The 22,680-nt window shown below is 42.8% G+C and overlaps 1 protein-coding gene and 29 non-coding genes across 30 annotated transcripts in view; 1 reads left to right on the top strand and 29 right to left on the bottom strand.

The window, feature by feature from the left end:
* LOC119222625 (kelch domain-containing protein 8B-like) overlaps nt 1–22,680 on the top strand; it is a 293,155-nt gene that overhangs the window by 112,597 nt on the left and 157,878 nt on the right. The window lies entirely within an intron of this gene.
* Nucleotides 144–216, bottom strand: trnar-ccu (transfer RNA arginine (anticodon CCU)). The gene has a single exon. It is a non-coding gene; the product is annotated as a tRNA-Arg (tRNA).
* trnar-ccu (transfer RNA arginine (anticodon CCU)) lies at nt 951–1,023 on the bottom strand. Its single transcript has one exon. It is a non-coding gene; the product is annotated as a tRNA-Arg (tRNA).
* On the bottom strand, nt 1,758–1,830 carry trnar-ccu (transfer RNA arginine (anticodon CCU)). Its single transcript has one exon. It is a non-coding gene; the product is annotated as a tRNA-Arg (tRNA).
* trnar-ccu (transfer RNA arginine (anticodon CCU)) lies at nt 2,565–2,637 on the bottom strand. Its single transcript has one exon. It is a non-coding gene; the product is annotated as a tRNA-Arg (tRNA).
* On the bottom strand, nt 3,372–3,444 carry trnar-ccu (transfer RNA arginine (anticodon CCU)). Its single transcript has one exon. It is a non-coding gene; the product is annotated as a tRNA-Arg (tRNA).
* Nucleotides 4,179–4,251, bottom strand: trnar-ccu (transfer RNA arginine (anticodon CCU)). The gene has a single exon. It is a non-coding gene; the product is annotated as a tRNA-Arg (tRNA).
* trnar-ccu (transfer RNA arginine (anticodon CCU)) lies at nt 4,987–5,059 on the bottom strand. The gene has a single exon. It is a non-coding gene; the product is annotated as a tRNA-Arg (tRNA).
* Nucleotides 5,794–5,866, bottom strand: trnar-ccu (transfer RNA arginine (anticodon CCU)). The gene has a single exon. It is a non-coding gene; the product is annotated as a tRNA-Arg (tRNA).
* trnar-ccu (transfer RNA arginine (anticodon CCU)) lies at nt 6,601–6,673 on the bottom strand. Its single transcript has one exon. It is a non-coding gene; the product is annotated as a tRNA-Arg (tRNA).
* On the bottom strand, nt 7,165–7,237 carry trnar-ccu (transfer RNA arginine (anticodon CCU)). Its single transcript has one exon. It is a non-coding gene; the product is annotated as a tRNA-Arg (tRNA).
* trnar-ccu (transfer RNA arginine (anticodon CCU)) lies at nt 7,972–8,044 on the bottom strand. The gene has a single exon. It is a non-coding gene; the product is annotated as a tRNA-Arg (tRNA).
* trnar-ccu (transfer RNA arginine (anticodon CCU)) lies at nt 8,779–8,851 on the bottom strand. Its single transcript has one exon. It is a non-coding gene; the product is annotated as a tRNA-Arg (tRNA).
* On the bottom strand, nt 9,586–9,658 carry trnar-ccu (transfer RNA arginine (anticodon CCU)). Its single transcript has one exon. It is a non-coding gene; the product is annotated as a tRNA-Arg (tRNA).
* Nucleotides 10,393–10,465, bottom strand: trnar-ccu (transfer RNA arginine (anticodon CCU)). Its single transcript has one exon. It is a non-coding gene; the product is annotated as a tRNA-Arg (tRNA).
* On the bottom strand, nt 11,201–11,273 carry trnar-ccu (transfer RNA arginine (anticodon CCU)). Its single transcript has one exon. It is a non-coding gene; the product is annotated as a tRNA-Arg (tRNA).
* trnar-ccu (transfer RNA arginine (anticodon CCU)) lies at nt 12,008–12,080 on the bottom strand. The gene has a single exon. It is a non-coding gene; the product is annotated as a tRNA-Arg (tRNA).
* Nucleotides 12,816–12,888, bottom strand: trnar-ccu (transfer RNA arginine (anticodon CCU)). Its single transcript has one exon. It is a non-coding gene; the product is annotated as a tRNA-Arg (tRNA).
* trnar-ccu (transfer RNA arginine (anticodon CCU)) lies at nt 13,623–13,695 on the bottom strand. Its single transcript has one exon. It is a non-coding gene; the product is annotated as a tRNA-Arg (tRNA).
* Nucleotides 14,430–14,502, bottom strand: trnar-ccu (transfer RNA arginine (anticodon CCU)). Its single transcript has one exon. It is a non-coding gene; the product is annotated as a tRNA-Arg (tRNA).
* trnar-ccu (transfer RNA arginine (anticodon CCU)) lies at nt 15,238–15,310 on the bottom strand. Its single transcript has one exon. It is a non-coding gene; the product is annotated as a tRNA-Arg (tRNA).
* Nucleotides 16,045–16,117, bottom strand: trnar-ccu (transfer RNA arginine (anticodon CCU)). The gene has a single exon. It is a non-coding gene; the product is annotated as a tRNA-Arg (tRNA).
* trnar-ccu (transfer RNA arginine (anticodon CCU)) lies at nt 16,852–16,924 on the bottom strand. Its single transcript has one exon. It is a non-coding gene; the product is annotated as a tRNA-Arg (tRNA).
* On the bottom strand, nt 17,659–17,731 carry trnar-ccu (transfer RNA arginine (anticodon CCU)). The gene has a single exon. It is a non-coding gene; the product is annotated as a tRNA-Arg (tRNA).
* Nucleotides 18,466–18,538, bottom strand: trnar-ccu (transfer RNA arginine (anticodon CCU)). The gene has a single exon. It is a non-coding gene; the product is annotated as a tRNA-Arg (tRNA).
* On the bottom strand, nt 19,273–19,345 carry trnar-ccu (transfer RNA arginine (anticodon CCU)). Its single transcript has one exon. It is a non-coding gene; the product is annotated as a tRNA-Arg (tRNA).
* trnar-ccu (transfer RNA arginine (anticodon CCU)) lies at nt 20,080–20,152 on the bottom strand. The gene has a single exon. It is a non-coding gene; the product is annotated as a tRNA-Arg (tRNA).
* On the bottom strand, nt 20,887–20,959 carry trnar-ccu (transfer RNA arginine (anticodon CCU)). The gene has a single exon. It is a non-coding gene; the product is annotated as a tRNA-Arg (tRNA).
* trnar-ccu (transfer RNA arginine (anticodon CCU)) lies at nt 21,694–21,766 on the bottom strand. The gene has a single exon. It is a non-coding gene; the product is annotated as a tRNA-Arg (tRNA).
* trnar-ccu (transfer RNA arginine (anticodon CCU)) lies at nt 22,501–22,573 on the bottom strand. Its single transcript has one exon. It is a non-coding gene; the product is annotated as a tRNA-Arg (tRNA).

Genomic DNA, 22,680 nt, shown 5'->3' with positions numbered 1-22,680 from the left:
TAAGAACCTGTGGATGATTTCAGCAACCATGTTAGAATGCAGTGAGTGAGTGGTAAAAAGTCAGTTAGCAGAGGATGGTTTCGATCCATCGACCTCTGGGTTATGGGCCCAGCACGCTTCCGCTGCGCCACTCTGCTGTAAATCACCCCAGATGGGACTCGAACCCACAATCCCTGGCTTAGGAGGCCAGTGCCTTGTCCATTAGGCCACTGGGGCTTTTATGTAAATACAAAAAAGTTCCAATGTCGTTCCCCGAACAACACAAAATGTCATTTTTGACTTACTTACAATAAGTAATATTTTGCTTGGCTAATGTGCATTTGATCACTACACAATGGACGTGAACATTTTTGTATTCTTTGAAAATACTGGAGTAATGCAATAATGTTAGGCAGTGGATAAAGCGCCAAAATGTTTAGGAATCCTTGTATGGAGAAGTGACTTTATAGCAACATCTGTAGACTAATATACAATGAGTTGTCCAACGACTCTTGTGTGCTTCTGATGTGCAAATTTGCCCTTTTAACACGTCATTGTTGCAACACTGTGGGTACATTCTCAAGACGGTGTATTATGACTGTATTTCCACTTATACTGGAATGGCAGTTATGGAAAAACCAACCGTCTGTTAGCAGAGGATGGTTTCGATCCACCGACCTCTGGGTTATGGGCCCAGCACGCTCCCGCTGCGCCACTCTGCTATGGATCATAGGTTGTGACTCAAAGTTACGATTCTTGATTTCAACTATTTTTAAACTAAAAATGTTTTAACGCAAAGCACAAATGTCGAACAGCCGCACATTGATTTAAGAACCTGTGGATGATTTCACCAACCATGTTAGAATGCAGTGAGTGAGTGGTAAAAAGTCAGTTAGCAGAGGATGGTTTCGATCCATCGACCTCTGGGTTATGGGCCCAGCACGCTTCCGCTGCGCCACTCTGCTGTAAATCACCCCAGATGGGACTCGAACCCACAATCCCTGGCTTAGGAGGCCAGTGCCTTGTCCATTAGGCCACTGGGGCTTTTATGTAAATACAAAAAAGTTCCAATGTCGTTCCCCGAACAACACAAAATGTCATTTTTGACTTACTTACAATAAGTAATATTTTGCTTGGCTAATGTGCATTTGATCACTACACAATGGACGTGAACATTTTTGTATTCTTTGAAAATACTGGAGCAATGCAATAATGTTAGGCAGTAGAAAAAGCGCCAAAATGTTTAGGAATCCTTGTATGGAGAAGTGACTTTATAGCAACATCTGTAGACTAATATACAATGAGTTGTCCAACGACTCTTGTGTGCTTCTGATGTGCAAATTTGCCCTTTTAACACGTCATTGTTGCAACACTGTGGGTACATTCTCAAGACGGTGTATTATGACTGTATTTCCACTTATACTGGAATGGCAGTTATGGAAAAACCAACCGTCTGTTAGCAGAGGATGGTTTCGATCCACCGACCTCTGGGTTATGGGCCCAGCACGCTCCCGCTGCGCCACTCTGCTATGGATCATAGGTTGTGACTCAAAGTTACGATTCTTGATTTCAACTATTTTTAAACTAAAAATGTTTTAACGCAAAGCACAAATGTCGAACAGCCGCACATTGATTTAAGAACCTGTGGATGATTTCACCAACCATGTTAGAATGCAGTGAGTGAGTGGTAAAAAGTCAGTTAGCAGAGGATGGTTTCGATCCATCGACCTCTGGGTTATGGGCCCAGCACGCTTCCGCTGCGCCACTCTGCTGTAAATCACCCCAGATGGGACTCGAACCCACAATCCCTGGCTTAGGAGGCCAGTGCCTTGTCCATTAGGCCACTGGGGCTTTTATGTAAATACAAAAAAGTTCCAATGTCGTTCCCCGAACAACACAAAATGTCATTTTTGACTTACTTACAATAAGTAATATTTTGCTTGGCTAATGTGCATTTGATCACTACACAATGGACGTGAACATTTTTGTATTCTTTGAAAATACTGGAGCAATGCAATAATGTTAGGCAGTAGAAAAAGCGCCAAAATGTTTAGGAATCCTTGTATGGAGAAGTGACTTTATAGCAACATCTGTAGACTAATATACAATGAGTTGTCCAACGACTCTTGTGTGCTTCTGATGTGCAAATTTGCCCTTTTAACACGTCATTGTTGCAACACTGTGGGTACATTCTCAAGACGGTGTATTATGACTGTATTTCCACTTATACTGCAATGGCAGTTATGGAAAAACCAACCGTCTGTCAGCAGAGGATGGTTTCGATCCACCGACCTCTGGGTTATGGGCCCAGCACGCTCCCGCTGCGCCACTCTGCTATGGATCATAGGTTGTGACTCAAAGTTACGATTCTTGATTTCAACTAGTTTTAAACTAAAAACGTTTTAACGCAAAGCACAAATGTCGAACAGCCGCACATTGATTTAAGAACCTGTGGATGATTTCACCAACGATGTTAGAATGCAGTGAGTGAGTGGTAAAAAGTCAGTTAGCAGAGGATGGTTTCGATCCATCGACCTCTGGGTTATGGGCCCAGCACGCTTCAGCTGCGCCACTCTGCTGTAAATCACCCCAGATGGGACTCGAACCCACAATCCCTGGCTTAGGAGGCCAGTGCCTTGTCCATTAGGCCACTGGGGCTTTTATGTAAATACAAAAAAGTTCCAATGTCGTTCCCCGAACAACACAAAATGTCATTTTTGACTTACTTACAATAAGTAATATTTTGCTTGGCTAATGTGCATTTGATCACTACACAATGGACGTGAACATTTTTGTATTCTTTGAAAATACTGGAGCAATGCAATAATGTTAGGCAGTAGAAAAAGCGCCAAAATGTTTAGGAATCCTTGTATGGAGAAGTGACTTTATAGCAACATCTGTAGACTAATATACAATGACTTGTCCAACGACTCTTGTGTGCTTCTGATGTGCAAATTTGCCCTTTTAACACGTCATTGTTGCAACACTGTGGGTTTATTCTCAAGACGGTGTATTATGACTGTATTTCCACTTATACTGCAATGGCAGTTATGGAAAAACCAACCCTCTGTTAGCAGAGGATGGTTTCGATCCACCGACCTCTGGGTTATGGGCCCAGCACGCTCCCGCTGCGCCACTCTGCTATGGATCATAGGTTGTGACTCAAAGTTACGATTCTTGATTTCAACTAGTTTTAAACTAAAAACGTTTTAACGCAAAGCACAAATGTCGAACAGCCGCACATTGATTTAAGAACCTGTGGATGATTTCACGAACCATGTTAGAATGCAGTGAGTGAGTGGTAAAAAGTCAGTTAGCGGAGGATGGTTTCGATCCATCGACCTCTGGGTTATGGGCTCAGCACGCTTCCGCTGCGCCACTCTGCTGTAAATCACCCCAGATGGGACTGGAACCCACAATCGCTGGCTTAGGAGGCCAGTGCCTTGTCCATTAGGCCACTGGGGCTTTTATGTAAATACAAAAAAGTTCCAATGTCGTTCCCCGAACAACACAAAATGTCATTTTTGACTTACTTACAATAAGTAATATTTTGCTTGGCTAATTTGCATTTGATCACTACACAATGGACGTGAACATTTTTGTATTCTTTGAAAATACTGGAGCAATGCAATAATGTTAGGCAGTAGAAAAAGCGCCAAAATGTTTAGGAATCCTTGTATGGAGAAGTGACTTTATAGCAACATCTGTAGACTAATATACAATGAGTTGTCCAACGACTCTTGTGTGCTTCTGATGTGCAAATTTGCCCTTTTAACACGTCATTGTTGCAACACTGTGGGTACATTCTCAAGACGGTGTATTATGACTGTATTTCCACTTATACTGGAATGGCAGTTATGGAAAAACCAACCGTCTGTTAGCAGAGGATGGTTTCGATCCACCGACCTCTGGGTTATGGGCCCAGCACGCTCCCGCTGCGCCACTCTGCTATGGATCACAGGTTGTGACTCAAAGTTACGATTCTTGATTTCAACTAGTTTTAAACTAAAAATGTTTTAACGCAAAGCACAAATGTCGAACAGCCGCACATTGATTAAAGAACCTGTGGATGATTTCACCAACCATGTTAGAATGCAGTGAGTGAGTGGTAAAAAGTCAGTTAGCAGAGGATGGTTTCGATCCACCGACCTCTGGGTTATGGGCCCAGCACGCTTCCGCTGCGCCACTCTGCTGTAAATCACCCCAGATGGGACTCGAACCCACAATCCCTGGCTTAGGAGGCCAGTGCCTTGTCCATTAGGCCACTGGGGCTTTTATGTAAATACAAAAAAGGTCCAATGTCGTTCCCCGAACAACACAAAATGTCATTTTTGACTTACTTACAATAAGTAATATTTTGCTTGGCTAATGTGCATTTGATCACTACACAATGGACGTGAACATTTTTGTATTCTTTGAAAATACTGGAGCAATGCAATAATGTTAGGCAGTAGAAAAAGCGCCAAAATGTTTAGGAATCCTTGTATGGAGAAGTGACTTTATAGCAACATCTGTAGACTAATATACAATGAGTTGTCCAACGACTCTTGTGTGCTTCTGATGTGCAAATTTGCCCTTTTAACACGTCATTGTTGCAACACTGTGGGTACATTCTCAAGACGGTGTATTATGACTGTATTTCCACTTATACTGGAATGGCAGTTATGGAAAAACCAACCGTCTGTTAGCAGAGGATGGTTTCGATCCACCGACCTCTGGGTTATGGGCCCAGCACGCTCCCGCTGCGCCACTCTGCTATGGAACATAGGTTGTGACTCAAAGTTACGATTCTTGATTTCAACTAGTTTTAAACTAAAAACGTTTTAACGCAAAGCACAAATGTCGAACAGCCGCACATTGATTTAAGAACCTGTGGATGATTTCACCAACCATGTTAGAATGCAGTGAGTGAGTGGTAAAAAGTCAGTTAGCAGAGGATGGTTTCGATCCATCGACCTCTGGGTTATGGGCCCAGCACGCTTCCGCTGCGCCACTCTGCTGATAATTCACCCCAGATGGGACTCGAACCCACAATCCCTGGCTTAGGAGGCCAGTGCCTTGTCCATTAGGCCACTGGGGCTTTTATGTAAATACAAAAAAGTTCCAATGTCGTTCCCCGAACAACACAAAATGTCATTTTTGACTTACTTACAATAAGTAATATTTTGCTTGGCTAATGTGCATTTGATCACTACACAATGGACGTGAACATTTTTGTATTCTTTGAAAATACTGGAGCAATGCAATAATGTTAGGCAGTAGAAAAAGCGCCAAAATGTTTAGGAATCCTTGTATGGAGAAGTGACTTTATAGCAACATCTGTAGACTAATATACAATGAGTTGTCCAACGACTCTTGTGTGCTTCTGATGTGCAAATTTGCCCTTTTAACACGTCATTGTTGCAACACTGTGGGTACATTCTCAAGACGGTGTATTATGACTGTATTTCCACTTATACTGGAATGGCAGTTATGGAAAAACCAACCGTCTGTTAGCAGAGGATGGTTTCGATCCACCGACCTCTGGGTTATGGGCCCAGCACGCTCCCGCTGCGCCACTCTGCTATGGATCACAGGTTGTGACTCAAAGTTACGATTCTTGATTTCAACTAGTTTTAAACTAAAAATGTTTTAACGCAAAGCACAAATGTCGAACAGCCGCACATTGATTAAAGAACCTGTGGATGATTTCACCAACCATGTTAGAATGCAGTGAGTGAGTGGTAAAAAGTCAGTTAGCAGAGGATGGTTTCAATCCACCGACCTCTGGGTTATGGGCCCAGCACGCTTCCGCTGCGCCACTCTGCTGTAAATCACCCCAGATGGGACTCGAACCCACAATCCCTGGCTTAGGAGGCCAGTGCCTTGTCCATTAGGCCACTGGGGCTTTTATGTAAATACAAAAAAGGTCCAATGTCGTTCCCCGAACAACACAAAATGTCATTTTTGACTTACTTACAATAAGTAATATTTTGCTTGGCTAATGTGCATTTGATCACTACACAATGGACGTGAACATTTTTGTATTCTTTGAAAATACTGGAGCAATGCAATAATGTTAGGCAGTAGAAAAAGCGCCAAAATGTTTAGGAATCCTTGTATGGAGAAGTGACTTTATAGCAACATCTGTAGACTAATATACAATGAGTTGTCCAACGACTCTTGTGTGCTTCTGATGTGCAAATTTGCCCTTTTAACACGTCATTGTTGCAACACTGTGGGTACATTCTCAAGACGGTGTATTATGACTGTATTTCCACTTATACTGCAATGGCAGTTATGGAAAAACCAACCGTCTGTTAGCAGAGGATGGTTTCGATCCACCGACCTCTGGGTTATGGGCCCAGCACGCTCCCGCTGCGCCACTCTGCTATGGATCACAGGTTGTGACTCAAAGTTACGATTCTTGATTTCAACTAGTTTTAAACTAAAAATGTTTTAACGCAAAGCACAAATGTCGAACAGCCGCACATTGATTAAAGAACCTGTGGATGATTTCACCAACCATGTTAGAATGCAGTGAGTGAGTGGTAAAAAGTCAGTTAGCAGAGGATGGTTTCAATCCACCGACCTCTGGGTTATGGGCCCAGCACGCTTCCGCTGCGCCACTCTGCTGTAAATCACCCCAGATGGGACTCGAACCCACAATCCCTGGCTTAGGAGGCCAGTGCCTTGTCCATTAGGCCACTGGGGCTTTTATGTAAATACAAAAAAGGTCCAATGTCGTTCCCCGAACAACACAAAATGTCATTTTTGACTTACTTACAATAAGTAATATTTTGCTTGGCTAATGTGCATTTGATCACTACACAATGGACGTGAACATTTTTGTATTCTTTGAAAATACTGGAGCAATGCAATAATGTTAGGCAGTAGAAAAAGCGCCAAAATGTTTAGGAATCCTTGTATGGAGAAGTGACTTTATAGCAACATCTGTAGACTAATATACAATGAGTTGTCCAACGACTCTTGTGTGCTTCTGATGTGCAAATTTGCCCTTTTAACACGTCATTGTTGCAACACTGTGGGTACATTCTCAAGACGGTGTATTATGACTGTATTTCCACTAATACTGCAATGGCAGTTATGGAAAAACCAACCGTCTGTTAGCAGAGGATGGTTTCGATCCACCGACCTCTGGGTTATGGGCCCAGCACGCTCCCGCTGCGCCACTCTGCTGTAAATCACCCCAGATGGGACTCGAACCCACAATCCCTGGCTTAGGAGGCCAGTGCCTTGTCCATTAGGCCACTGGGGCTTTTATGTAAATACAAAAAAGGTCCAATGTCGTTCCCCGAACAACACAAAATGTCATTTTTGACTTACTTACAATAAGTAATATTTTGCTTGGCTAATGTGCATTTGATCACTACACAATGGACGTGAACATTTTTGTATTCTTTGAAAATACTGGAGCAATGCAATAATGTTAGGCAGTAGAAAAAGCGCCAAAATGTTTAGGAATCCTTGTATGGAGAAGTGACTTTATAGCAACATCTGTAGACTAATATACAATGAGTTGTCCAACGACTCTTGTGTGCTTCTGATGTGCAAATTTGCCCTTTTAACACGTCATTGTTGCAACACTGTGGGTACATTCTCAAGACGGTGTATTATGACTGTATTTCCACTTATACTGCAATGGCAGTTATGGAAAAACCAACCGTCTGTTAGCAGAGGATGGTTTCGATCCACCGACCTCTGGGTTATGGGCCCAGCACGCTCCCGCTGCGCCACTCTGCTATGGATCACAGGTTGTGACTCAAAGTTACGATTCTTGATTTCAACTAGTTTTAAACTAAAAATGTTTTAACGCAAAGCACAAATGTCGAACAGCCGCACATTGATTAAAGAACCTGTGGATGATTTCACCAACCATGTTAGAATGCAGTGAGTGAGTGGTAAAAAGTCAGTTAGCAGAGGATGGTTTCAATCCACCGACCTCTGGGTTATGGGCCCAGCACGCTTCCGCTGCGCCACTCTGCTGTAAATCACCCCAGATGGGACTCGAACCCACAATCCCTGGCTTAGGAGGCCAGTGCCTTGTCCATTAGGCCACTGGGGCTTTTATGTAAATACAAAAAAGGTCCAATGTCGTTCCCCGAACAACACAAAATGTCATTTTTGACTTACTTACAATAAGTAATATTTTGCTTGGCTAATGTGCATTTGATCACTACACAATGGACGTGAACATTTTTGTATTCTTTGAAAATACTGGAGCAATGCAATAATGTTAGGCAGTAGAAAAAGCGCCAAAATGTTTAGGAATCCTTGTATGGAGAAGTGACTTTATAGCAACATCTGTAGACTAATATACAATGAGTTGTCCAACGACTCTTGTGTGCTTCTGATGTGCAAATTTGCCCTTTTAACACGTCATTGTTGCAACACTGTGGGTACATTCTCAAGACGGTGTATTATGACTGTATTTCCACTTATACTGGAATGGCAGTTATGGAAAAACCAACCGTCTGTTAGCAGAGGATGGTTTCGATCCACCGACCTCTGGGTTATGGGCCCAGCACGCTCCCGCTGCGCCACTCTGCTATGGAACATAGGTTGTGACTCAAAGTTACGATTCTTGATTTCAACTAGTTTTAAACTAAAAATGTTTTAACGCAAAGCACAAATGTCGAACAGCCGCACATTGATTTAAGAACCTGTGGATGATTTCAGCAACCATGTTAGAATGCAGTGAGTGAGTGGTAAAAAGTCAGTTAGCAGAGGATGGTTTCGATCCATCGACCTCTGGGTTATGGGCCCAGCACGCTTCCGCTGCGCCACTCTTCTGTAAATCACCCCAGATGGGACTCGAACCCACAATCCCTGGCTTAGGAGGCCAGTGCCTTGTCCATTAGGCCACTGGGGCTTTTATGTAAAAACAAAAAAGTTCCAATGTCGTTCCCCGAACAACACAAAATGTCATTTTTGACTTACTTACAATAAGTAATATTTTGCTTGGCTAATGTGCATTTGATCACTACACAATGGACGTGAACATTTTTGTATTCTTTGAAAATACTGGAGTAATGCAATAATGTTAGGCAGTGGATAAAGCGCCAAAATGTTTAGGAATCCTTGTATGGAGAAGTGACTTTATAGCAACATCTGTAGACTAATATACAATGAGTTGTCCAACGACTCTTGTGTGCTTCTGATGTGCAAATTTGCCCTTTTAACACGTCATTGTTGCAACACTGTGGGTACATTCTCAAGACGGTGTATTATGACTGTATTTCCACTTATACTGGAATGGCAGTTATGGAAAAACCAACCGTCTGTTAGCAGAGGATGGTTTCGATCCACCGACCTCTGGGTTATGGGCCCAGCACGCTCCCGCTGCGCCACTCTGCTATGGATCATAGGTTGTGACTCAAAGTTACGATTCTTGATTTCAACTAGTTTTAAACTAAAAATGTTTTAACGCAAAGCACAAATGTCGAACAGCCGCACATTGATTTAAGAACCTGTGGATGATTTCACCAACCATGTTAGAATGCAGTGAGTGAGTGGTAAAAAGTCAGTTAGCAGAGGATGGTTTCGATCCATCGACCTCTGGGTTATGGGCCCAGCACGCTTCCGCTGCGCCACTCTGCTGTAAATCACCCCAGATGGGACTCGAACCCACAATCCCTGGCTTAGGAGGCCAGTGCCTTGTCCATTAGGCCACTGGGGCTTTTATGTAAATACAAAAAAGTTACAATGTCGTTCCCCGAACAACACAAAATGTCATTTTTGACTTACTTACAATAAGTAATATTTTGCTTGGCTAATGTGCATTTGATCACTACACAATGGACGTGAACATTTTTGTATTCTTTGAAAATACTGGAGCAATGCAATAATGTTAGGCAGTAGAAAAAGCGCCAAAATGTTTAGGAATCCTTGTATGGAGAAGTGACTTTATAGCAACATCTGTAGACTAATATACAATGAGTTGTCCAACGACTCTTGTGTGCTTCTGATGTGCAAATTTGCCCTTTTAACACGTCATTGTTGCAACACTGTGGGTACATTCTCAAGACGGTGTATTATGACTGTATTTCCACTTATACTGCAATGGCAGTTATGGAAAAACCAACCGTCTGTTAGCAGAGGATGGTTTCGATCCACCGACCTCTGGGTTATGGGCCCAGCACGCTCCCGCTGCGCCACTCTGCTATGGATCATAGGTTGTGACTCAAAGTTACGATTCTTGATTTCAACTAGTTTTAAACTAAAAACGTTTTAACGCAAAGCACAAATGTCGAACAGCCGCACATTGATTTAAGAACCTGTGGATGATTTCACCAACGATGTTAGAATGCAGTGAGTGAGTGGTAAAAAGTCAGTTAGCAGAGGATGGTTTCGATCCATCGACCTCTGGGTTATGGGCCCAGCACGCTTCAGCTGCGCCACTCTGCTGTAAATCACCCCAGATGGGACTCGAACCCACAATCCCTGGCTTAGGAGGCCAGTGCCTTGTCCATTAGGCCACTGGGGCTTTTATGTAAATACAAAAAAGTTCCAATGTCGTTCCCCGAACAACACAAAATGTCATTTTTGACTTACTTACAATAAGTAATATTTTGCTTGGCTAATGTGCATTTGATCACTACACAATGGACGTGAACATTTTTGTATTCTTTGAAAATACTGGAGCAATGCAATAATGTTAGGCAGTAGAAAAAGCGCCAAAATGTTTAGGAATCCTTGTATGGAGAAGTGACTTTATAGCAACATCTGTAGACTAATATACAATGAGTTGTCCAACGACTCTTGTGTGCTTCTGATGTGCAAATTTGCCCTTTTAACACGTCATTGTTGCAACACTGTGGGTACATTCTCAAGACGGTGTATTATGACTGTATTTCCACTTATACTGGAATGGCAGTTATGGAAAAACCAACCGTCTGTTAGCAGAGGATGGTTTCGATCCACCGACCTCTGGGTTATGGGCCCAGCACGCTCCCGCTGCGCCACTCTGCTATGTATCACAGGTTGTGACTCAAAGTTACGATTCTTGATTTCAACTAGTTTTAAACTAAAAATGTTTTAACGCAAAGCACAAATGTCGAACAGCCGCACATTGATTAAAGAACCTGTGGATGATTTCACCAACCATGTTAGAATGCAGTGAGTGAGTGGTAAAAAGTCAGTTAGCAGAGGATGGTTTCGATCCACCGACCTCTGGGTTATGGGCCCAGCACGCTTCCGCTGCGCCACTCTGCTGATAATTCACCCGAGATGGGACTCGAACCCACAATCCCTGGCTTAGGAGGCCAGTGCCTTGTCCATTAGGCCACTGGGGCTTTTATGTAAATACAAAAAAGTTCCAATGTCGTTCCCCGAACAACACAAAATGTCATTTTTGACTTACTTACAATAAGTAATATTTTGCTTGGCTAATGTGCATTTGATCACTACACAATGGACGTGAACATTTTTGTATTCTTTGAAAATACTGGAGCAATGCAATAATATTAGGCAGTAGAAAAAGCGCCAAAATGTTTAGGAATCCTTGTATGGAGAAGTGACTTTATAGCAACATCTGTAGACTAATATACAATGAGTTGTCCAACGACTCTTGTGTGCTTCTGATGTGCAAATTTGCCCTTTTAACACGTCATTGTTGCAACACTGTGGGTACATTCTCAAGACGGTGTATTATGACTGTATTTCCACTTATACTGGAATGGCAGTTATGGAAAAACCAACCGTCTGTTAGCAGAGGATGGTTTCGATCCACCGACCTCTGGGTTATGGGCCCAGCACGCTCCCGCTGCGCCACTCTGCTATGGATCACAGGTTGTGACTCAAAGTTACGATTCTTGATTTCAACTAGTTTTAAACTAAAAATGTTTTAACGCAAAGCACAAATGTCGAACAGCCGCACATTGATTAAAGAACCTGTGGATGATTTCACCAACCATGTTAGAATGCAGTGAGTGAGTGGTAAAAAGTCAGTTAGCAGAGGATGGTTTCAATCCACCGACCTCTGGGTTATGGGCCCAGCACGCTTCCGCTGCGCCACTCTGCTGTAAATCACCCCAGATGGGACTCGAACCCACAATCCCTGGCTTAGGAGGCCAGTGCCTTGTCCATTAGGCCACTGGGGCTTTTATGTAAATACAAAAAAGGTCCAATGTCGTTCCCCGAACAACACAAAATGTCATTTTTGACTTACTTACAATAAGTAATATTTTGCTTGGCTAATGTGCATTTGATCACTACACAATGGACGTGAACATTTTTTGTATTCTTTGAAAATACTGGAGCAATGCAATAATGTTAGGCAGTAGAAAAAGCGCCAAAATGTTTAGGAATCCTTGTATGGAGAAGTGACTTTATAGCAACATCTGTAGACTAATATACAATGAGTTGTCCAACGACTCTTGTGTGCTTCTGATGTGCAAATTTGCCCTTTTAACACGTCATTGTTGCAACACTGTGGGTACATTCTCAAGACGGTGTATTATGACTGTATTTCCACTTATACTGCAATGGCAGTTATGGAAAAACCAACCGTCTGTTAGCAGAGGATGGTTTCGATCCACCGACCTCTGGGTTATGGGCCCAGCACGCTCCCGCTGCGCCACTCTGCTATGGATCACAGGTTGTGACTCAAAGTTACGATTCTTGATTTCAACTAGTTTTAAACTAAAAATGTTTTAACGCAAAGCACAAATGTCGAACAGCCGCACATTGATTAAAGAACCTGTGGATGATTTCACCAACCATGTTAGAATGCAGTGAGTGAGTGGTAAAAAGTCAGTTAGCAGAGGATGGTTTCAATCCACCGACCTCTGGGTTATGGGCCCAGCACGCTTCCGCTGCGCCACTCTGCTGTAAATCACCCCAGATGGGACTCGAACCCACAATCCCTGGCTTAGGAGGCCAGTGCCTTGTCCATTAGGCCACTGGGGCTTTTATGTAAATACAAAAAAGGTCCAATGTCGTTCCCCGAACAACACAAAATGTCATTTTTGACTTACTTACAATAAGTAATATTTTGCTTGGCTAATGTGCATTTGATCACTACACAATGGACGTGAACATTTTTGTATTCTTTGAAAATACTGGAGCAATGCAATAATGTTAGGCAGTAGAAAAAGCGCCAAAATGTTTAGGAATCCTTGTATGGAGAAGTGACTTTATAGCAACATCTGTAGACTAATATACAATGAGTTGTCCAACGACTCTTGTGTGCTTCTGATGTGCAAATTTGCCCTTTTAACACGTCATTGTTGCAACACTGTGGGTACATTCTCAAGACGGTGTATTATGACTGTATTTCCACTTATACTGGAATGGCAGTTATGGAAAAACCAACCGTCTGTTAGCAGAGGATGGTTTCGATCCACCGACCTCTGGGTTATGGGCCCAGCACGCTCCCGCTGCGCCACTCTGCTATGGATCATAGGTTGTGACTCAAAGTTACGATTCTTGATTTCAACTAGTTTTAAACTAAAAATGTTTTAACGCAAAGCACAAATGTCGAACAGCCGCACATTGATTTAAGAACCTGTGGATGATTTCACCAACCATGTTAGAATGCAGTGAGTGAGTGGTAAAAAGTCAGTTAGCAGAGGATGGTTTCGATCCATCGACCTCTGGGTTATGGGCCCAGCACGCTTCCGCTGCGCCACTCTGCTGTAAATCACCCCAGATGGGACTCGAACCCACAATCCCTGGCTTAGGAGGCCAGTGCCTTGTCCATTAGGCCACTGGGGCTTTTATGTAAATACAAAAAAGTTACAATGTCGTTCCCCGAACAACACAAAATGTCATTTTTGACTTACTTACAATAAGTAATATTTTGCTTGGCTAATGTGCATTTGATCACTACACAATGGACGTGAACATTTTTGTATTCTTTGAAAATACTGGAGCAATGCAATAATGTTAGGCAGTAGAAAAAGCGCCAAAATGTTTAGGAATCCTTGTATGGAGAAGTGACTTTATAGCAACATCTGTAGACTAATATACAATGAGTTGTCCAACGACTCTTGTGTGCTTCTGATGTGCAAATTTGCCCTTTTAACACGTCATTGTTGCAACACTGTGGGTACATTCTCAAGACGGTGTATTATGACTGTATTTCCACTTATACTGCAATGGCAGTTATGGAAAAACCAACCGTCTGTTAGCAGAGGATGGTTTCGATCCACCGACCTCTGGGTTATGGGCCCAGCACGCTCCCGCTGCGCCACTCTGCTATGGATCATAGGTTGTGACTCAAAGTTACGATTCTTGATTTCAACTAGTTTTAAACTAAAAACGTTTTAACGCAAAGCACAAATGTCGAACAGCCGCACATTGATTTAAGAACCTGTGGATGATTTCACCAACGATGTTAGAATGCAGTGAGTGAGTGGTAAAAAGTCAGTTAGCAGAGGATGGTTTCGATCCATCGACCTCTGGGTTATGGGCCCAGCACGCTTCAGCTGCGCCACTCTGCTGTAAATCACCCCAGATGGGACTCGAACCCACAATCCCTGGCTTAGGAGGCCAGTGCCTTGTCCATTAGGCCACTGGGGCTTTTATGTAAATACAAAAAAGTTCCAATGTCGTTCCCCGAACAACACAAAATGTCATTTTTGACTTACTTACAATAAGTAATATTTTGCTTGGCTAATGTGCATTTGATCACTACACAATGGACGTGAACATTTTTGTATTCTTTGAAAATACTGGAGCAATGCAATAATGTTAGGCAGTAGAAAAAGCGCCAAAATGTTTAGGAATCCTTGTATGGAGAAGTGACTTTATAGCAACATCTGTAGACTAATATACAATGAGTTGTCCAACGACTCTTGTGTGCTTCTGATGTGCAAATTTGCCCTTTTAACACGTCATTGTTGCAACACTGTGGGTACATTCTCAAGACGGTGTATTATGACTGTATTTCCACTTATACTGGAATGGCAGTTATGGAAAAACCAACCGTCTGTTAGCAGAGGATGGTTTCGATCCACCGACCTCTGGGTTATGGGCCCAGCACGCTCCCGCTGCGCCACTCTGCTATGTATCACAGGTTGTGACTCAAAGTTACGATTCTTGATTTCAACTAGTTTTAAACTAAAAATGTTTTAACGCAAAGCACAAATGTCGAACAGCCGCACATTGATTAAAGAACCTGTGGATGATTTCACCAACCATGTTAGAATGCAGTGAGTGAGTGGTAAAAAGTCAGTTAGCAGAGGATGGTTTCGATCCACCGACCTCTGGGTTATGGGCCCAGCACGCTTCCGCTGCGCCACTCTGCTGATAATTCACCCGAGATGGGACTCGAACCCACAATCCCTGGCTTAGGAGGCCAGTGCCTTGTCCATTAGGCCACTGGGGCTTTTATGTAAATACAAAAAAGTTCCAATGTCGTTCCCCGAACAACACAAAATGTCATTTTTGACTTACTTACAATAAGTAATATTTTGCTTGGCTAATGTGCATTTGATCACTACACAATGGACGTGAACATTTTTGTATTCTTTGAAAATACTGGAGCAATGCAATAATATTAGGCAGTAGAAAAAGCGCCAAAATGTTTAGGAATCCTTGTATGGAGAAGTGACTTTATAGCAACATCTGTAGACTAATATACAATGAGTTGTCCAACGACTCTTGTGTGCTTCTGATGTGCAAATTTGCCCTTTTAACACGTCATTGTTGCAACACTGTGGGTACATTCTCAAGACGGTGTATTATGACTGTATTTCCACTTATACTGGAATGGCAGTTATGGAAAAACCAACCGTCTGTTAGCAGAGGATGGTTTCGATCCACCGACCTCTGGGTTATGGGCCCAGCACGCTCCCGCTGCGCCACTCTGCTATGGATCACAGGTTGTGACTCAAAGTTACGATTCTTGATTTCAACTAGTTTTAAACTAAAAATGTTTTAACGCAAAGCACAAATGTCGAACAGCCGCACATTGATTAAAGAACCTGTGGATGATTTCACCAACCATGTTAGAATGCAGTGAGTGAGTGGTAAAAAGTCAGTTAGCAGAGGATGGTTTCAATCCACCGACCTCTGGGTTATGGGCCCAGCACGCTTCCGCTGCGCCACTCTGCTGTAAATCACCCCAGATGGGACTCGAACCCACAATCCCTGGCTTAGGAGGCCAGTGCCTTGTCCATTAGGCCACTGGGGCTTTTATGTAAATACAAAAAAGGTCCAATGTCGTTCCCCGAACAACACAAAATGTCATTTTTGACTTACTTACAATAAGTAATATTTTGCTTGGCTAATGTGCATTTGATCACTACACAATGGACGTGAACATTTTTGTATTCTTTGAAAATACTGGAGCAATGCAATAATGTTAGGCAGTAGAAAAAGCGCCAAAATGTTTAGGAATCCTTGTATGGAGAAGTGACTTTATAGCAACATCTGTAGACTAATATACAATGAGTTGTCCAACGACTCTTGTGTGCTTCTGATGTGCAAATTTGCCCTTTTAACACGTCATTGTTGCAACACTGTGGGTACATTCTCAAGACGGTGTATTATGACTGTATTTCCACTTATACTGCAATGGCAGTTATGGAAAAACCAACCGTCTGTTAGCAGAGGATGGTTTCGATCCACCGACCTCTGGGTTATGGGCCCAGCACGCTCCCGCTGCGCCACTCTGCTATGGATCACAGGTTGTGACTCAAAGTTACGATTCTTGATTTCAACTAGTTTTAAACTAAAAATGTTTTAACGCAAAGCACAAATGTCGAACAGCCGCACATTGATTAAAGAACCTGTGGATGATTTCACCAACCATGTTAGAATGCAGTGAGTGAGTGGTAAAAAGTCAGTTAGCAGAGGATGGTTTCAATCCACCGACCTCTGGGTTATGGGCCCAGCACGCTTCCGCTGCGCCACTCTGCTGTAAATCACCCCAGATGGGACTCGAACCCACAATCCCTGGCTTAGGAGGCCAGTGCCTTGTCCATTAGGCCACTGGGGCTTTTATGTAAATACAAAAAAGGTCCAATGTCGTTCCCCGAACAACACAAAATGTCATTTTTGACTTACTTACAATAAGTAATATTTTGCTTGGCTAATGTGCATTTGATCACTACACAATGGACGTGAACATTTTTGTATTCTTTGAAAATACTGGAGCAATGCAATAATGTTAGGCAGTAGAAAAAGCGCCAAAATGTTTAGGAATCCTTGTATGGAGAAGTGACTTTATAGCAACATCTGTAGACTAATATACAATGAGTTGTCCAACGACTCTTGTGTGCTTCTGATGTGCAAATTTGCCCTTTTAACACGTCATTGTTGCAACACTGTGGGTACATTCTCAAGACGGTGTATTATGACTGTATTTCCACTTATACTGCAATGGCAGTTATGGAAAAACCAACCGTCTGTTAGCAGAGGATGGTTTCGATCCACCGACCTCTGGGTTATGGGCCCAGCACGCTCCCGCTGCGCCACTCTGCTATGGATCATAGGTTGTGACTCAAAGTTACGATTCTTGATTTCAACTAGTTTTAAACTAAAAACGTTTTAACGCAAAGCACAAATGTCGAACAGCCGCACATTGATTTAAGAACCTGTGGATGATTTCACCAACGATGTTAGAATGCAGTGAGTGAGTGGTAAAAAGTCAGTTAGCAGAGGATGGTTTCGATCCATCGACCTCTGGGTTATGGGCCCAGCACGCTTCAGCTGCGCCACTCTGCTGTAAATCACCCCAGATGGGACTCGAACCCACAATCCCTGGCTTAGGAGGCCAGTGCCTTGTCCATTAGGCCACTGGGGCTTTTATGTAAATACAAAAAAGTTCCAATGTCGTTCCCCGAACAACACAAAATGTCATTTTTGACTTACTTACAATAAGTAATATTTTGCTTGGCTAATGTGCATTTGATCACTACACAATGGACGTGAACATTTTTGTATTCTTTGAAAATACTGGAGCAATGCAATAATGTTAGGCAGTAGAAAAAGCGCCAAAATGTTTAGGAATCCTTGTATGGAGAAGTGACTTTATAGCAACATCTGTAGACTAATATACAATGACTTGTCCAACGACTCTTGTGTGCTTCTGATGTGCAAATTTGCCCTTTTAACACGTCATTGTTGCAACACTGTGGGTACATTCTCAAGACGGTGTATTATGACTGTATTTCCACTTATACTGCAATGGCAGTTATGGAAAAACCAACCGTCTGTTAGCAGAGGATGGTTTCGATCCACCGACCTCTGGGTTATGGGCCCAGCACGCTCCCGCTGCGCCACTCTGCTATGGATCATAGGTTGTGACTCAAAGTTACGATTCTTGATTTCAACTAGTTTTAAACTAAAAACGTTTTAACGCAAAGCACAAATGTCGAACAGCCGCACATTGATTTAAGAACCTGTGGATGATTTCACCAACCATGTTAGAATGCAGTGAGTGAGTGGTAAAAAGTCAGTTAGCAGAGGATGGTTTCGATCCATCGACCTCTGGGTTATGGGCCCAGCACGCTTCCGCTGCGCCACTCTGCTGTAAATCACCCCAGATGGGACTCGAACCCACAATCCCTGGCTTAGGAGGCCAGTGCCTTGTCCATTAGGCCACTGGGGCTTTTATGTAAATTCAAAAAAGTTCCAATGTCGTTCCCCGAACAACACAAAATGTCATTTTTGACTTACTTACAATAAGTAATATTTTGCTTGGCTAATGTGCATTTGATCACTACACAATGGACGTGAACATTTTTGTATTCTTTGAAAATACTGGAGCAATGCAATAATGTTAGGCAGTAGAAAAAGCGCCAAAATGTTTAGGAATCCTTGTATGGAGAAGTGACTTTATAGCAACATCTGTAGACTAATATACAATGACTTGTCCAACGACTCTTGTGTGCTTCTGATGTGCAAATTTGCCCTTTTAACACGTCATTGTTGCAACACTGTGGGTACATTCTCAAGACGGTGTATTATGACTGTATTTCCACTTATACTGCAATGGCAGTTATGGAAAAACCAACCCTCTGTTAGCAGAGGATGGTTTCGATCCACCGACCTCTGGGTTATGGGCCCAGCACGCTCCCGCTGCGCCACTCTGCTATGGATCATAGGTTGTGACTCAAAGTTACGATTCTTGATTTCAACTAGTTTTAAACTAAAAACGTTTTAACGCAAAGCACAAATGTCGAACAGCCGCACATTGATTTAAGAACCTGTGGATGATTTCACCAACGATGTTAGAATGCAGTGAGTGAGTGGTAAAAAGTCAGTTAGCAGAGGATGGTTTCGATCCATCGACCTCTGGGTTATGGGCCCAGCACGCTTCAGCTGCGCCACTCTGCTGTAAATCACCCCAGATGGGACTCGAACCCACAATCCCTGGCTTAGGAGGCCAGTGCCTTGTCCATTAGGCCACTGGGGCTTTTATGTAAATACAAAAAAGTTCCAATGTCGTTCCCCGAACAACACAAAATGTCATTTTTGACTTACTTACAATAAGTAATATTTTGCTTGGCTAATGTGCATTTGATCACTACACAATGGACGTGAACATTTTTGTATTCTTTGAAAATACTGGAGCAATGCAATAATGTTAGGCAGTAGAAAAAGCGCCAAAATGTTTAGGAATCCTTGTATGGAGAAGTGACTTTATAGCAACATCTGTAGACTAATATACAATGAGTTGTCCAACGACTCTTGTGTGCTTCTGATGTGCAAATTTGCCCTTTTAACACGTCATTGTTGCAACACTGTGGGTACATTCTCAAGACGGTGTATTATGACTGTATTTCCACTTATACTGGAATGGCAGTTATGGAAAAACCAACCGTCTGTTAGCAGAGGATGGTTTCGATCCACCGACCTCTGGGTTATGGGCCCAGCACGCTCCCGCTGCGCCACTCTGCTATGGATCACAGGTTGTGACTCAAAGTTACGATTCTTGATTTCAACTAGTTTTAAACTAAAAATGTTTTAACGCAAAGCACAAATGTCGAACAGCCGCACATTGATTAAAGAACCTGTGGATGATTTCACCAACCATGTTAGAATGCAGTGAGTGAGTGGTAAAAAGTCAGTTAGCAGAGGATGGTTTCGATCCACCGACCTCTGGGTTATGGGCCCAGCACGCTTCCGCTGCGCCACTCTGCTGTAAATCACCCCAGATGGGACTCGAACCCACAATCCCTGGCTTAGGAGGCCAGTGCCTTGTCCATTAGGCCACTGGGGCTTTTATGTAAATACAAAAAAGGTCCAATGTCGTTCCCCGAACAACACAAAATGTCATTTTTGACTTACTTACAATAAGTAATATTTTGCTTGGCTAATGTGCATTTGATCACTACACAATGGACGTGAACATTTTTGTATTCTTTGAAAATACTGGAGCAATGCAATAATGTTAGGCAGTAGAAAAAGCGCCAAAATGTTTAGGAATCCTTGTATGGAGAAGTGACTTTATAGCAACATCTGTAGACTAATATACAATGAGTTGTCCAACGACTCTTGTGTGCTTCTGATGTGCAAATTTGCCCTTTTAACACGTCATTGTTGCAACACTGTGGGTACATTCTCAAGACGGTGTATTATGACTGTATTTCCACTTATACTGGAATGGCAGTTATGGAAAAACCAACCGTCTGTTAGCAGAGGATGGTTTCGATCCACCGACCTCTGGGTTATGGGCCCAGCACGCTCCCGCTGCGCCACTCTGCTATGGAACATAGGTTGTGACTCAAAGTTACGATTCTTGATTTCAACTAGTTTTAAACTAAAAACGTTTTAACGCAAAGCACAAATGTCGAACAGCCGCACATTGATTTAAGAACCTGTGGATGATTTCACCAACCATGTTAGAATGCAGTGAGTGAGTGGTAAAAAGTCAGTTAGCAGAGGATGGTTTCGATCCATCGACCTCTGGGTTATGGGCCCAGCACGCTTCCGCTGCGCCACTCTGCTGTAAATCACCCCAGATGGGACTTGAACCCACAATCCCTGGCTTAGGAGGCCAGTGCCTTGTCCATTAGGCCACTGGGGCTTTTATGTAAATACAAAAAAGTTCCAATGTCGTTCCCCGAACAACACAAAATGTCATTTTTGACTTACTTACAATAAGTAATATTTTGCTTGGCTAATGTGCATTTGATCACTACACAATGGACGTGAACATTTTTGTATTCTTTGAAAATACTGGAGCAATGCAATAATGTTAGGCAGTAGAAAAAGCGCCAAAATGTTTAGGAATCCTTGTATGGAGAAGTGACTTTATAGCAACATCTGTAGACTAATATACAATGAGTTGTCCAACGACTCTTGTGTGCTTCTGATGTGCAAATTTGCCCTTTTAACACGTCATTGTTGCAACACTGTGGGTACATTCTCAAGACGGTGTATTATGACTGTATTTCCACTTATACTGGAATGGCAGTTATGGAAAAACCAACCGTCTGTTAGCAGAGGATGGTTTCGATCCACCGACCTCTGGGTTATGGGCCCAGCACGCTCCCGCTGCGCCACTCTGCTATGGATCACAGGTTGTGACTCAAAGTTACGATTCTTGATTTCAACTAGTTTTAAACTAAAAATGTTTTAACGCAAAGCACAAATGTCGAACAGCCGCACATTGATTAAAGAACCTGTGGATGATTTCACCAACCATGTTAGAATGCAGTGAGTGAGTGGTAAGAAGTCAGTTAGCAGAGGATGGTTTCAATCCACCGACCTCTGGGTTATGGGCCCAGCACGCTTCCGCTGCGCCACTCTGCTGTAAATCACCCCAGATGGGACTCGAACCCACAATCCCTGGCTTAGGAGGCCAGTGCCTTGTCCATTAGGCCACTGGGGCTTTTATGTAAATACAAAAAAGGTCCAATGTCGTTCCCCGAACAACACAAAATGTCATTTTTGACTTACTTACAATAAGTAATATTTTGCTTGGCTAATGTGCATTTGATCACTACACAATGGACGTGAACATTTTTGTATTCTTTGAAAATACTGGAGCAATGCAATAATGTTAGGCAGTAGAAAAAGCGCCAAAATGTTTAGGAATCCTTGTATGGAGAAGTGACTTTATAGCAACATCTGTAGACTAATATACAATGAGTTGTCCAACGACTCTTGTGTGCTTCTGATGTGCAAATTTGCCCTTTTAACACGTCATTGTTGCAACACTGTGGGTACATTCTCAAGACGGTGTATTATGACTGTATTTCCACTTATACTGCAATGGCAGTTATGGAAAAACCAACCGTCTGTTAGCAGAGGATGGTTTCGATCCACCGACCTCTGGGTTATGGGCCCAGCACGCTCCCGCTGCGCCACTCTGCTATGGATCATAGGTTGTGACTCAAAGTTACGATTCTTGATTTCAACTAGTTTTAAACTAAAAACGTTTTAACGCAAAGCACAAATGTCGAACAGCCGCACATTGATTTAAGAACCTGTGGATGATTTCACCAACCATGTTAGAATGCAGTGAGTGAGTGGTAAAAAGTCAGTTAGCAGAGGATGGTTTCGATCCATCGACCTCTGGGTTATGGGCCCAGCACGCTTCCGCTGCGCCACTCTGCTGTAAATCACCCCAGATGGGACTCGAACCCACAATCCCTGGCTTAGGAGGCCAGTGCCTTGTCCATTAGGCCACTGGGGCTTTTATGTAAATTCAAAAAAGTTCCAATGTCGTTCCCCGAACAACACAAAATGTCATTTTTGACTTACTTACAATAAGTAATATTTTGCTTGGCTAATGTGCATTTG

Source organism: Pungitius pungitius, chromosome 1 (assembly GCF_949316345.1).
Source record: "Pungitius pungitius chromosome 1, fPunPun2.1, whole genome shotgun sequence".
NCBI classification, from domain to species: domain Eukaryota; kingdom Metazoa; phylum Chordata; class Actinopteri; order Perciformes; family Gasterosteidae; genus Pungitius; species Pungitius pungitius.
Note: the sequence above shows the minus strand (reverse complement) of the source record. Positions and strands in the feature narration are given on the sequence as shown.